The sequence below is a fragment of the Mus musculus genome, chromosome 7 (genome assembly GCF_000001635.26).
Source record: "Mus musculus strain C57BL/6J chromosome 7, GRCm38.p6 C57BL/6J".
NCBI classification, from domain to species: Eukaryota; Metazoa; Chordata; class Mammalia; order Rodentia; family Muridae; genus Mus; species Mus musculus.
In genome coordinates this window covers 82,004,453-82,016,395 of record NC_000073.6, presented here as the reverse complement: position 1 = coordinate 82,016,395, position 11,943 = coordinate 82,004,453, and the positions used below count along the sequence as shown (strand labels likewise).

The following is an 11,943-nucleotide window of genomic DNA, read 5'->3' as shown; positions in this document are numbered from 1 at the left end:
GGCTATCAGCATAGCCAATCCACTTGTCTAATTCTTTACACAGATTGATAGCAACATCAGGGAAAAGGGTTCTACCTCCTCCCTCCCTGTTTTAAAGGCAGGAGAGTGGAGGCTTTCGTCCTGTGACTGTAAACCCCCAAGGTGTCCTCAGTCACTCAGGCACCCAATAAACTGATTACAGTAAGAATTCTCACCTGGGGCTGGTGAGATGGCTCAGTGGGTAAGAGCACCCGACTGCTCTTCCGAAGGTCCAGAGTTCAAATCCCAGCAACCACATGGTGGCTCGCAACCATCTGTAACGAGATATGACGCCCTCTTCTGAAGACAGCTACAGTGTACTTACATGTAATAAATAAATAAATCTTTAAAAAAAAAAAAAAAAAAAAAGAATTCTCACCTGTTCTGCGGCCTGCAGAGCGCCTTGCTCCAGCACAGCCCTGGGGACGGCTGATAGCCAGCATCTGTTCCGATTGGTCAGAGCTTTGCCACATTGGGTGGTGACCACTTAGCTCTTGGTCAATGGATTTGTGTTAGGCTCCAGGAGCTTTCTCACCCTTCTGACAACCAGTTTGATTAACATGGGCTTCCTCTTGTCTGTCACTTAAGCCCTGAAGGGGAAATAAACAGACCCAGAAATACTTGTGATAAGACAAGATACAGGATAGTAGAAGTGGGTGCGCGCGCGTGCGCGCGCACACACACGCACACGCACACACACACACACACACACACACACACACACACCGGCCACTCCTGCCACAGTATTGTGAGTGCTTTGGAGAAGCACCTTCATCACCCTCTGCACCACTGAGAAAGGCTGCACAAAGCAATGAGAGTTAGAACTGTAGGCAAAATGGTGAGCAGGCTTGCTCCAGGCAGAGAAGGATGCTTAGGGATGGTCAAACCTAGTGGAGTAAAGGAGTGGGTGTGTCCACTGCACAGCAGACCTTTGGAAAACTCGGTGTTGCATACAAAAAGCACTGCATTTCCCTTGAAACTTAGTCCATCCTGCCATCTATAAACCTTACGAATGGTCTTGTTTTTCACATCACATTGCAGATTTTTGTTTTCTTTGCTACAGGGACAGTGCTCACTAAGGTGACAAAACCCCTTCTCTGTTACTTAGCATCTCTCAATTTTCAAAGAGCACTCCAGAAATCTGAGCATGGCCCTTATCTCTATAAGAAAGCAATCCTCCCCCTCCACACACACACACACACACACACACACACACTAAATACAGTCACAGGGCACACTAGCATTGCAAATTACTTTATACTAACTGGTTCCAAAGGCAACATCATTATAGAAAAATAATCATAGGAAGAGAAGAAATCACAGAAAAAGAGTACACAGCGTGCCACTAATACTTGAGATATTTGATTTAAGTCATTTGGAGATATGCATAATCTTAAAACCAACCACTGGTATCTTCAGTTCCTCTTGACCCAGTGTTTGTGGTGTGTGTGTGTGTGTGTGTGTGTGTGTGTGTGTGTAAAATCGTTCATATGTATGAACATTTGTGTATGGTGCATGTGGGGGGCCAGAGGTCAGTGTGCGCTGTCTCCTCAATCTCTCCCCACCTTCAATCTTTGACTGAATCTAGAGCTGGCAAGCCATTTTGAATTGGGGGGTCTTTGACCAGAGCCCAGCAAGCCATGTCTTTAAAGCTCTGTGCTCCTGTGCTTTGTCACTTATTCTGGACATCTCTTTCAATGCCATCGAATATAGAAAGTATGGATTTTTCATAGTCAATCCTGTTGAGTTATCTAAAGGCTTTCATTTGACCTAATTATGGTTACGCCTTCCAAGCTGAGCGCATCGTCAGAAGTAACATTGTCCAAGACCAGCCAAAACGCTGTGTAGGAGCCTGCCCTTCCTTTTTCACGTGCTTGAGTTCTAGCCGGGGGCGATCTTCACGACTTTGATATTCTTCAATATTTTCAAGCGGGAAAGCCTGTACAAGATTAATTACAAACCTAGGGCCTGATGTAGCTCAGACCCTCATTATCATTAATGAACCTTGTCTTCTGTACTAAGAAGGGAAGAGGCCTCTAATTGGGTTTATTTCTTAGAGCAGATATATAAGTAGCCCTCAGAAGTATACTTTTGGCCAACCTATTATGCAAAGTGAACCTGCTAATCCATGCAAACTGGAGGATCCGCTGAGAGTAAATGAATTCTGCGACAGTAGCTGCTTGGAGGAGGAGGCCACAGTGAAAACCCACTGCATTGCCACGTACGCATGGCTCATTCATCTGTAAGGAGAACTTGGCCTTAATTATTCATGATAATAGCCCTTAATATACTAGTTTGCCGCAGCATATTTTGTAGCCATAATGGAGGTCTCCATCTTTTAAAACTTATGACAATTCTCCACACTCTTAAATCTTCCCTGCGAGGTGGGGTAAGAGTCTGAGGTTTTCCTGGGAATGTCATGTTTGTAGCATAATAATCAGGCTTTACTATTCTCAAGAGACTTTCATCCTGGGGATCTCAAAGCATTTTATGAGCCTTCATTAGTGCCAGGAATCCCCGGGAGGCACCAGTGCCTTACTATCTTTGTTTTATAGGTAAAGAAACAAGACAGGGGCTGGTGAAGTGACTTGCCCAAGGTCACATAACAAGTCAGTGGGACATCTTGGAGATCACAGGCAGGTTTGGGAGACGACTGACTTCCTTCAACCCTGTAAGGTGCCATTTTTGTGTCGGGGGTGGGGGTGGGGTGGTGCTAGAGAACTATGATCATGGTTTTAGATGCTTGGCGACCATTGTATAGTCCTGAGACATTCTGTGCACATCATGGGCCCTTGGTGGTTGCTGGGGAGTGGAGGTAGGGGACAACAGAAAGAAATAGTCTCACTAGGGTTTCCAGTTCGAAACCTTGATTACCCAAACCTTCACTCAGTTTCCCTTCCATTTGGAAGAAGACTCTTATGAGGTGTGTGGATCATGACAGAGCTGTCACTTTCCTGTGTATCATTTTGAAGAAGAATTGAGTATTTGCGGTGCAGGTAAATTTGGGTACCCACAGAGACCAGAAGGCAGCTGCAGCTAGAATTATAGCCTGCTGAACCACCTCATAGAAGTGTTTGGAACTGACCTCTGGCTCTCTGGAAGAGTAGCAAGTGTTCTTAAGGGCTGGGCCATCTCTGAAGTCCCATGTTCTTATGGGGGGTGGGGGGAGATGTCTACCTCCCATATTATTAAGGGATTTTTTTCATATATTATCATAAGACTTCAGATTAAAAAAAAAAAAAACTTTGCTTAAGTTAGAACCTGCCATTGTGCTGGGGAAATTCTAGATAATTAAGTCGTGGGATTCTCCTTATAAACTGGACTATTCCTTCTAAACTCTCCAAGCTGTAAGAAAATGGTAGAGCTTTTGAAAAATTATTTTTTATGGCTAGGAACATCTATGATCTAGGTCCTACTTTTGAGTGGTACAAATGGGATCTTTTGTTTGTTTGTTTGTTTTGCTTTAAATGTGCACATTTGAGCCCAGCTCCGATTTACATTGAGAACATTTTAAGGCCTATACACTCCCAACCGTGTGGAATGCCAGGTTCATTCTGGGAGGAATGAGCTTTCAGCTCTGTCCTCGGTGACAGACTCCAGAGCAGCTCTACCTTAAGGCAAGCAGGTCACCGGGCCGCTATGGTGACCCCCCCTAACCTGTACCAGGCGGCCGGCGAGTACTCCTGTCAGTTCTGTTTACTCTGACAAGACTGATGGCATCCAGGTGGGTTTCTCCACCCCGGCCCCGCCTCCTTCTCCCGCCCCCACTCCTCTGCAGCCAGCAGAATGGTTCTGCCCAACGCCAGGCTATGGAAGCAGCTGCTCTCCTGAGTTTAAACCACTTGCTTTGGTTTAATCAGCGCAGGACTCTCTCACCTGGTTCCCTTGCAACCGGAGGAGTATCCTTGAAGGGCCTCAGAGCTTTGAACTTTAGAAAAATGTGCCTTCTTGCCTTTTCTAGCCTCTGCATCTCCCTGATGAAGTCTCGGCCTGCGAAGCATGCCCTGTGAGGCAGATAAGCCTGCTAAGCATCTGGAGGGTCTGGCCAGGAGATGTTCAGCTCAAGAATGTCAGAAGTAGATAGAAGGGTTGCTGAAGGTGGACGGGGGCAGTGCTGAGGGTAAACAGGCTACTTCTCAAGTGAACCTCAGCCTGAGTCGGCCAGCTCCCACTGGCCAGGTCTAAGCGGCTGATGGTGGGGAATAATTACCAGTGGACGCCTGGTATGTGTTAAGTGTTATTGGCCCCTTGGATGTGCCACTAAGCACTAGGGACTCAGACATGAGTAAGATGAGGTTCTCAAGTAATTCGTGTAAGCGTGGGGGAGGGGAAGGGTGCAGTTAAGGGAGAAGACAGCCAGCAAGAAATGATGAGTTACAGAGCCAGAAGAAAATAGTCTTGGAGGAGTGGAAGGTGAGCCCTGAAGGAACATGCAGGACAGAAGCAGGGCCTGAGGAGAGGGAGAGCGCTCTTGAAGGAGGACGTTACATAAGCGAAGAAGGCTGCGAAACAGGAACGAATAAGCAATGTTTGAGGATCACAGAGCGATAGAACCGGGGCAAGAGTTCACTCAAGGGAACAACCGAAGAGCAGCTATGGAGAGCCTGGGTGGGGCCAGGTGAAAAGGACTCTAGAAGGATTAACCAGGAAGGTGGGAGGGTGACATGATCCAGGTGGTGTTGTGAAAAAAAAAAAAAATCAACCTGGCATCAGGGTGTAGACAGAAAGAGACGGAAACTGTTTGAATGTAATAACCCGCACAGGGTGAGCACACACACACACACACACACACACACACCGTGCTGTCTAGAGCTTGGGAAGTTAGTCTCACACACACACACACACACACACACACACACACACACACACACACACACACACATACACCCTGTGCTGTCTAGAGTTGCTTCAGCTCTTCTGTACTTTCTGGTTGATCCATTCACAGCTTAGGTCTTGCCTTTCAGTCCTCAGGGGAGATTGCCCTGACCGAGTCTGAGTCAGGCAGAACCCACCCTGGTGTGTTCCCACAGAAGCTTTGTCATAAGATGCATAAGATGCATAATATGTGTTGTCTGGGGCATTTTATTTTTGTCCTGATAAAATGTTTTTAAATGTTTTAACCTTGATCAGTGCAGTCACCCTGCTGTGCAGCCCCTCTCCAAAAACCTTCATCTGAGTCCACTAAGCAGTCCCCTTAGGCCCCATTCTGACCTCTCTCTTGGGACGTCAGCTCCTTTAGGGACTCACAGAGATTCTGCGTTTTTGTAAGTGGCTTTTTCCTCTTGGTATAGCATCCTCAAGGCGGATACATGTTTAGCACATGACAAGATTCCCTTCCTTTCTAAGGCTGAATAATACTCCATTGGATACACCCGTTGTATTCGTCCACCTGATGGTTGGTGGCTGTGGGTTGAATGCAGAGCCGTCTACATATGAAGCAAGTGTTCTGCCACTGAGAAAAATAGTCCTACTCCTCTCTTAGCTTTTATTTTGAGACAGTGTGGCATTGAGTTGACTTGGGCTTGAACTCATTCTGCTGCCCCAACCATTCTTGAACTTAGACTCCACCTGCATAAGTTTTCTAAGTAGGCCTGACTGACATTAGCAGACCTTTTTTTTTTTTTTTTTTTTTTTTTTTTTGGTTTTTCGAGACAGGGTTTCTCTGTATAGCCCTGGTAGCCCTGGCTGTCCTGGGACTCACTCTGTAGACCAGGCTGGCCTTGAACTTGAACTCAGAAATCTACCTGCCTCTGCCTCCCAAGTGCTGGGATTAAAGGCGTGTGCCACCACTGCCCGACTTAGCAGACCTTTTAAAAAGAAAAAATTCTAATAGAAAGAGTAGCTAGAGCTGAATAAGAGAGCAGAGTTGTGTGTGAGTGTGTGTATGTGTGTGTGTGTGTGTCTATGTGTGTGTTTTCAAAACAGGGTTTCTCTGTATAGCCCTGGCTGTCCTCTATAGACCAGGCTGTCGTCAAACCACAGAGATCTGTCTGCTTCTGACACACAAGCACACTGGGGCTAAAGATGTGTGCTGCCACTGCTGCCACCACTCAGCCACTTATAAAGTCTTAAATAGGGACAAGAAGATGGAGGAGGGTCAGAGGAAGGAAGCGGGGAGAAGGCACTAAAGGAATAAACCCAGTGTCCACCCCTGACTTCTACATACTAATATACAGTTTCATGTACACACACACACACACACACACACACACACGGTTAATAGGAAACAGACTTTAGGGAACTCAGCCCCATCTTTATGCTGCATGTACTGTAAGCATTACGGTAGGCATAGACTAGCTAGTTAATCTTTATCTGACTCATCTCAGCTTAACACCCCAAAATAAGAAATGGAAGAGAATTACAGAAGTACTGTTCCTTCTGGCCACATTTCCCAGGGTATCTGCCATTCTCCAGCATAATCAGAATATGCACAAGCTCATTGGGACACATGATAATAGAGCTAGGTGGGTGGGCAGAAGCATAAGAGATTTTAGCCCAGTCTTGGCTACATCATAAAACCTTGTCTCAAACAAACAAATAAAACCCAGAAGGCCATGTTCTGGCCCCTGGCTTCACTGTCCACTGGAGCATACTGAGCTGCTACTGTGAGCCCTTCAGATCTGTGCTCCTCATACTATTCCCAGAACAGAAGAGGAGCCCTTCCTCTAGCGCAGACCAGAGGGGTCCACAACATTTCTCTGAAAACATTTTACCATAGCGGGAGGTATACCTTCACATGTGCATATGTGTATATGCATGTGCATACACATATGCACATACAGCTTGGTGTGAAAGAAGCCAAGAAGTGGGGTTGCAACTGCACCTTGGTAACTGTGGGAAAGGAGAGGAAAGCATCTAAGTGACTATCTCCTTGCTTTGTCCTCTGGTCACCCACAAGGACACCTCGGCCCTGGTTATGTTCTGGCAATTACACAGAAGAAATTCTGCGACCTCATCGGAATAAAGGTATTTACCAGAGCAGCCCTGGGTTCAGAAGGGCTTTTGTGACCCTATGTCTAACATTCTTGATTGGCCCAAGGCTCCCGTATTGTACTTGGCCAGGAGCAAAGTCATGAACAGTGTCTCTCCCTGAGAGACTTAGCCAAATTTGTATCAACAGATTTAATAGTGATAATCTACTGGGAATTGTTTAACATTGTGATCATATCCCTTTACATATATCAGAAGTCAGATTGATAAACCATTTAGACTTGATAGAAGTAGTGGAAGGGAGGATAGTGTATAGAATGATTATGATAATTTAAACTATAGAGAGCTAATAAAATAAGACTTGAAAATTAAAGAATCCAGTCTAATGTGTATTTAGAAACTAAGTTTTCGTTTCTGTTGGAAATGAAAATACCTTTTTGAAATGTAGACCCTGAAGACAGGAAGCCGATACCAAATCTCTGTAGCAGATTATACACTGGAAACAGCACCGAGAGTCAAAACTGAGTTAAGATCATACCCAGAGTCCCTCTCTAACTCTCAACATGGTGCAGTGATGGATACATGTGGAAATGGAATGCCATTCAGATATGCTCATACTCAAAGCCACATTAAGCACCACAGTTAAGCAGTGAATCCCAGGAGAAATAGGTACCTTGACTGTCAAATCACTGAACAAGCAGCAAGAAGCCAAACACTGGGGAATGACATGGCTTTTCTCAGGTCCTGGTTGTGTGCAAGGTGGTATTTCTCCCACCTACCTACAAATATGAATAAAAGTAAATAAAAATAGATTGTCCCAGAGTTCATTATAGGGTAGGACCATCCTGCTGTAAGCTCAGGTTTATATGGTCATCTTAGAGAGTGTCTTTTAAATCAGCATCAGTAGACTAATTTATTCAGGATGAAATGACAATATAATTATCCAAAAAAAAATGTTGTTAAAATGACTATTTTAGGGGCTTCAAAGAAATAAAAGAACAGAGAGTTACCAAACTAAAAATAGACAAAAATGAAATAAGGGATAAAAAAATTTATAATAAGTTTCAGAAATGAACCATTTATTCATTGACAAACAACACTTCATATTGGATGTAAAATGAAAAGTAACAAACTGAAAAAAAAATTACCAAGAATTTATCCAGAACCAAATATAGAACAAAAAAGGCTAAAAACAAAAACAAAACAAACAAAACCAATGAGAGAAAAACAAAACAAATCACAAACCAGAAGCAATTCAGAAACTCAGACTGACACACAGATTCCTGAATTATTCTGAGAAAAGACAAAGAATCCAGAGCAAACAAAGGACAGAAAAAATGCAAAATGAGAATTTTCCCTCATATTGTAAGAATGTATCCAAATGTTGAGCAAGATAACAGAAATTGTTCCCAGGTACAGTCTTAGAAACTTCAGAAAACTAATATAGAGACACAAAGCCACAGAGACAGAGCAAATCACTGACCAGAGAGGGTGGGGAGATCAGGCCGCAACACTAAGAACCAACCAGCTCACTAAGGGGTGGGGGTGGGGTAGCAACCGCTCAAACGCTGCACACAGGCAAACTTTAATGGCATTGAGAACAAAAATAACAAGAAAGGCCTTTTCACATGTATGATATCTAAGAGTATTTGCAACTTCCAGTCTCCACTGAAAAGACTACCCAAGGATTTACTTCAGCTAAAAGAAAAATGAACCTGGGAGGATGGAATGGTTTGTGAAGAAAGGTAGAAATCGCCAGCAAGGAGAAATACATCGGTAGGTTAAACACTGCATGTAAATTTGGACCAGAATTTACCTGAAGAAGCATAAGATAGAGAGGAAATGCCCAGACATGTGCCAAAACAAAGAAATAATTCACCAGCATTAATAAAAATAAACTGGTCTCCTTAATATTCTCTTTGGCCAGCCACTCAGCAGAGGAGAGATGAGTGACCTGCATGTATTGATTGATTTATAGTCCAGTATTATTCCAAGTAAGATTCAGATTAGCTAACCTGAAGCTATTCCTGGTCTAGCCTTCATTTCCAGATCCAGGAACTTCCTAAGGGAGCCGTTCGCAGCTTTTGATTGAACCTTTGGCACCAGCCCCAGGGAGAACTCTTCCTGTTCAAATGAATCATGGGATGTGGTTGGGTTTTTCTTTCTTTCTTTTCTTTTCACTCCAATCCCTCAGGTCTTCTTGACAAACACAGTAAAAACTTTTTTTGGGGGGTGGGGGGGGGGAAGCCAAACTCAAAAGAAAAAGGAGTGTGGTGGGGGGAAATGTTGCAGCACTAAAGATTATATAAGATTTCCCCAAAGGAAAACCTTCCTCCCCAAGGAAGTTAATGTGAAGATAGATCTGTTTTGTATTTCCAAAGAGATAAGAGAATCCATCCTATAGATGACTGTGAGCATCCACTTCTCTGTTTGCCAGGCCCCGGCATAGTCTCACAAGAGACAGCTATATCAGGGTCTTTTCAGCAAAATCTTGCTGGTGTGTGCAATGGTGTCAGCGTTTGGAGGATGATTATGGGATGGATCCCCGGGTATGGCAGTCTCTAGATGGTCCATCCTTTCTTCTCAGCTCCAAACTTTGTCTCTGTAACTCCTTCCATGGATGTTTTGTTCCCAATTCTAAGAAGGGGCAAAGTGTCCACACTTTGGTCTTCGTTATTCTTGAGTTTCATGTGTTTTGCAAATTGTATTTGCAACCCCAAATTCTAAGTTTCTGGACTAATATCCATCCACTTATCAGTGAGTACATATCATGTGAGTTCTTTTGTGATTAGCTTACCTTGGTCTTGCAAACTTTATATGCCTCAGTACAGGGGAATGCCAGGGCTAAGAAGTGGGAGTGGGGGGGAGAGGGGGGGAGGGCCTGGGGTACTTTTGGGATAGCATTCGAAATGTAAATGAAGAAAATACCTAATTAAAAAAAATAAATTAAAAAAAAAAGAAAGAAAGAAGCAAGCTTCATATACATCTCCTGAAACTATGAAAGCTGAAAGAGGAGGAGGCATCTTCAGCCCACCAAAGCACAGGAGTGACCCTGGAGTTCGCCTGGCCTTGCGGTGTTGATAGATAAGACAATATCAGAAGATCTCCAGAGACTGAAAACATTTACACCCTCAGGGTTGTTTGCACATGTCAAGCGAATACGAGCATTATGGTCAGAATTAACTTATAATTGAAAAAGAAATAGTGATTGCCCTGGAGATTAAATGAGCTACATTGTGCTTTAAAGTAAAAGGCAAGGAGTGTTGTTATGTCTGAATGATAAATACAGATACAATAGCAAAAGGGAAATGCAGTTTTGAAAGAACAAAGAGGGAGCCTTCTGCTAAGCTAAGCAGCTTCCAAGATGGCAGCTTCCTCAACCCCTTCCTCCTGATGTTTGGGCCTCCCAGCAGGGTGAACAGTATCTTTACTCTTTTCTAGCAAATAAAATGGGGGCACAGCTGACAGGATGTCACTTCTGAGATTAGGTTACAGTCCATTATGGTCTTGCTGTACAACTCTGGCTCTGGCTCTCTCATTTTGCCATAAGCACTGCCCTATTGGAGCATCTCTGTGGACAGACCTTTACGGCAGGAACTGCTACCCCTTCCAGCATCCAGGCAGGACCTGATGCCTGCCAGCCATCACATGAGTGAACTTAGAAGCAAATCCTTACATGGTTGAACCTTTAAAAGACTGTAGCCATGACTAACTTCTTCATTGCAAAATTAGCTATGATCCTTAGCTGTAAAACACAACTAACCCATATTCTGAAGCACGAAAACTGTTTTCTAAATAAATGTTTTATGATCTTATAAACTTTACTATAAGAAACATTGCAAATAAAAAACATCATACGCCCAAATTAAACAGATCCAAAATCAATGCATCTCAGTTAACTTCTGTACAGTTAGAATAGCATTTGAAATGGGAGTTGTATCATTGTATCATTTTACAGTTGGAATTTACAAAAGCAAACAAACACCTTTACTGTTTTGAACCATTCAACTTTTGAATAACTGGTGGCAATACAGAATTAATGTACCTACAATTATATTATATTATATTATATTATATAAACATTCTGCCATGAAAGCAAGTGAAAAGATGTCAGTTTTAATTATAAAACAGAAAAGGAAAAGCATGTTGCTTTATGAAAATTATTACTTTGCTTAAAAATATAGTGTCAGGCTTCCAAATAGCTGAAGGTAAGGAGAGTCTACTTCAGATGTCAGACTGAAAATAGAAGAGAAAGGCTTTGAGGGCTACAGTTAAGTCCCTGGGGCTCAAGTAAGTGCAAGAGCTAGACAGGTCCTGTTGTAGAGAACAACCTCTCCCAAATGCATTTCACAAGAGAGAGTCCAACAACAGTTACTTATTTGGTGTCTGCAGGGATCATGGTGGCACCAGGACAACAGTGGAGTTGTTTTATTCATTGTTATTAAGCTGTGGCAAAGGAAATAGAATATTGTACCAAAACACTCAGAACATAGTCACACTATCACTTTAACACAGGGTTTATATATACTTCATAAACACAAACAAAAACTCATTTTATATAAGTCCCCAGTAGACTCAAATGAGTAAGATTATGTTGGTATGATCTGCTCATAGTCCAATAAAATGAGGAACCATGGGAATTAAGAGACAAGATTATTAATGCACTGGACATCCTTGTATGGCATTTGCTTCAGTGAAAATATTAATAACACAATAAGATGCCATTTAGAAAAACATCCAATAAGCAAACATAGGAAATGTAGCTAATGACATTCTTAGAGCAGAGTGTATGAGATGATTCTAAGAGAATCGACTCAGTATTTAAACTTCTCTGGGTAGTACACAACAGAGACCCTAAGGGGAAGGGGCTGGGCACTAAAAAAGTGTAGAATGTTGTCTTACATTAAAGAACAAATAAACTGTTCTCCCCCTCAGCCTCCAGAGTGCCAGGACTGCAGGCACATGCCCCGTGCACAGCTGTAGTCACAGGGACAT

The 11,943-nt window shown here is 43.2% G+C and overlaps 1 long non-coding RNA gene across 1 annotated transcript; it reads right to left on the bottom strand.

The window, feature by feature from the left end:
• Nucleotides 1-263: 263 nt before the first annotated feature.
• On the bottom strand, nucleotides 264-3,973 carry Gm46013. The gene is made up of 3 exons (XR_003946811.1): nucleotides 3,895-3,973; nucleotides 398-608; nucleotides 264-293 (listed from the first exon to the last, which is right to left on the bottom strand). It is a non-coding gene; the product is annotated as a predicted gene, 46013 (long non-coding RNA).
• Nucleotides 3,974-11,943: the final 7,970 nt, after the last annotated feature.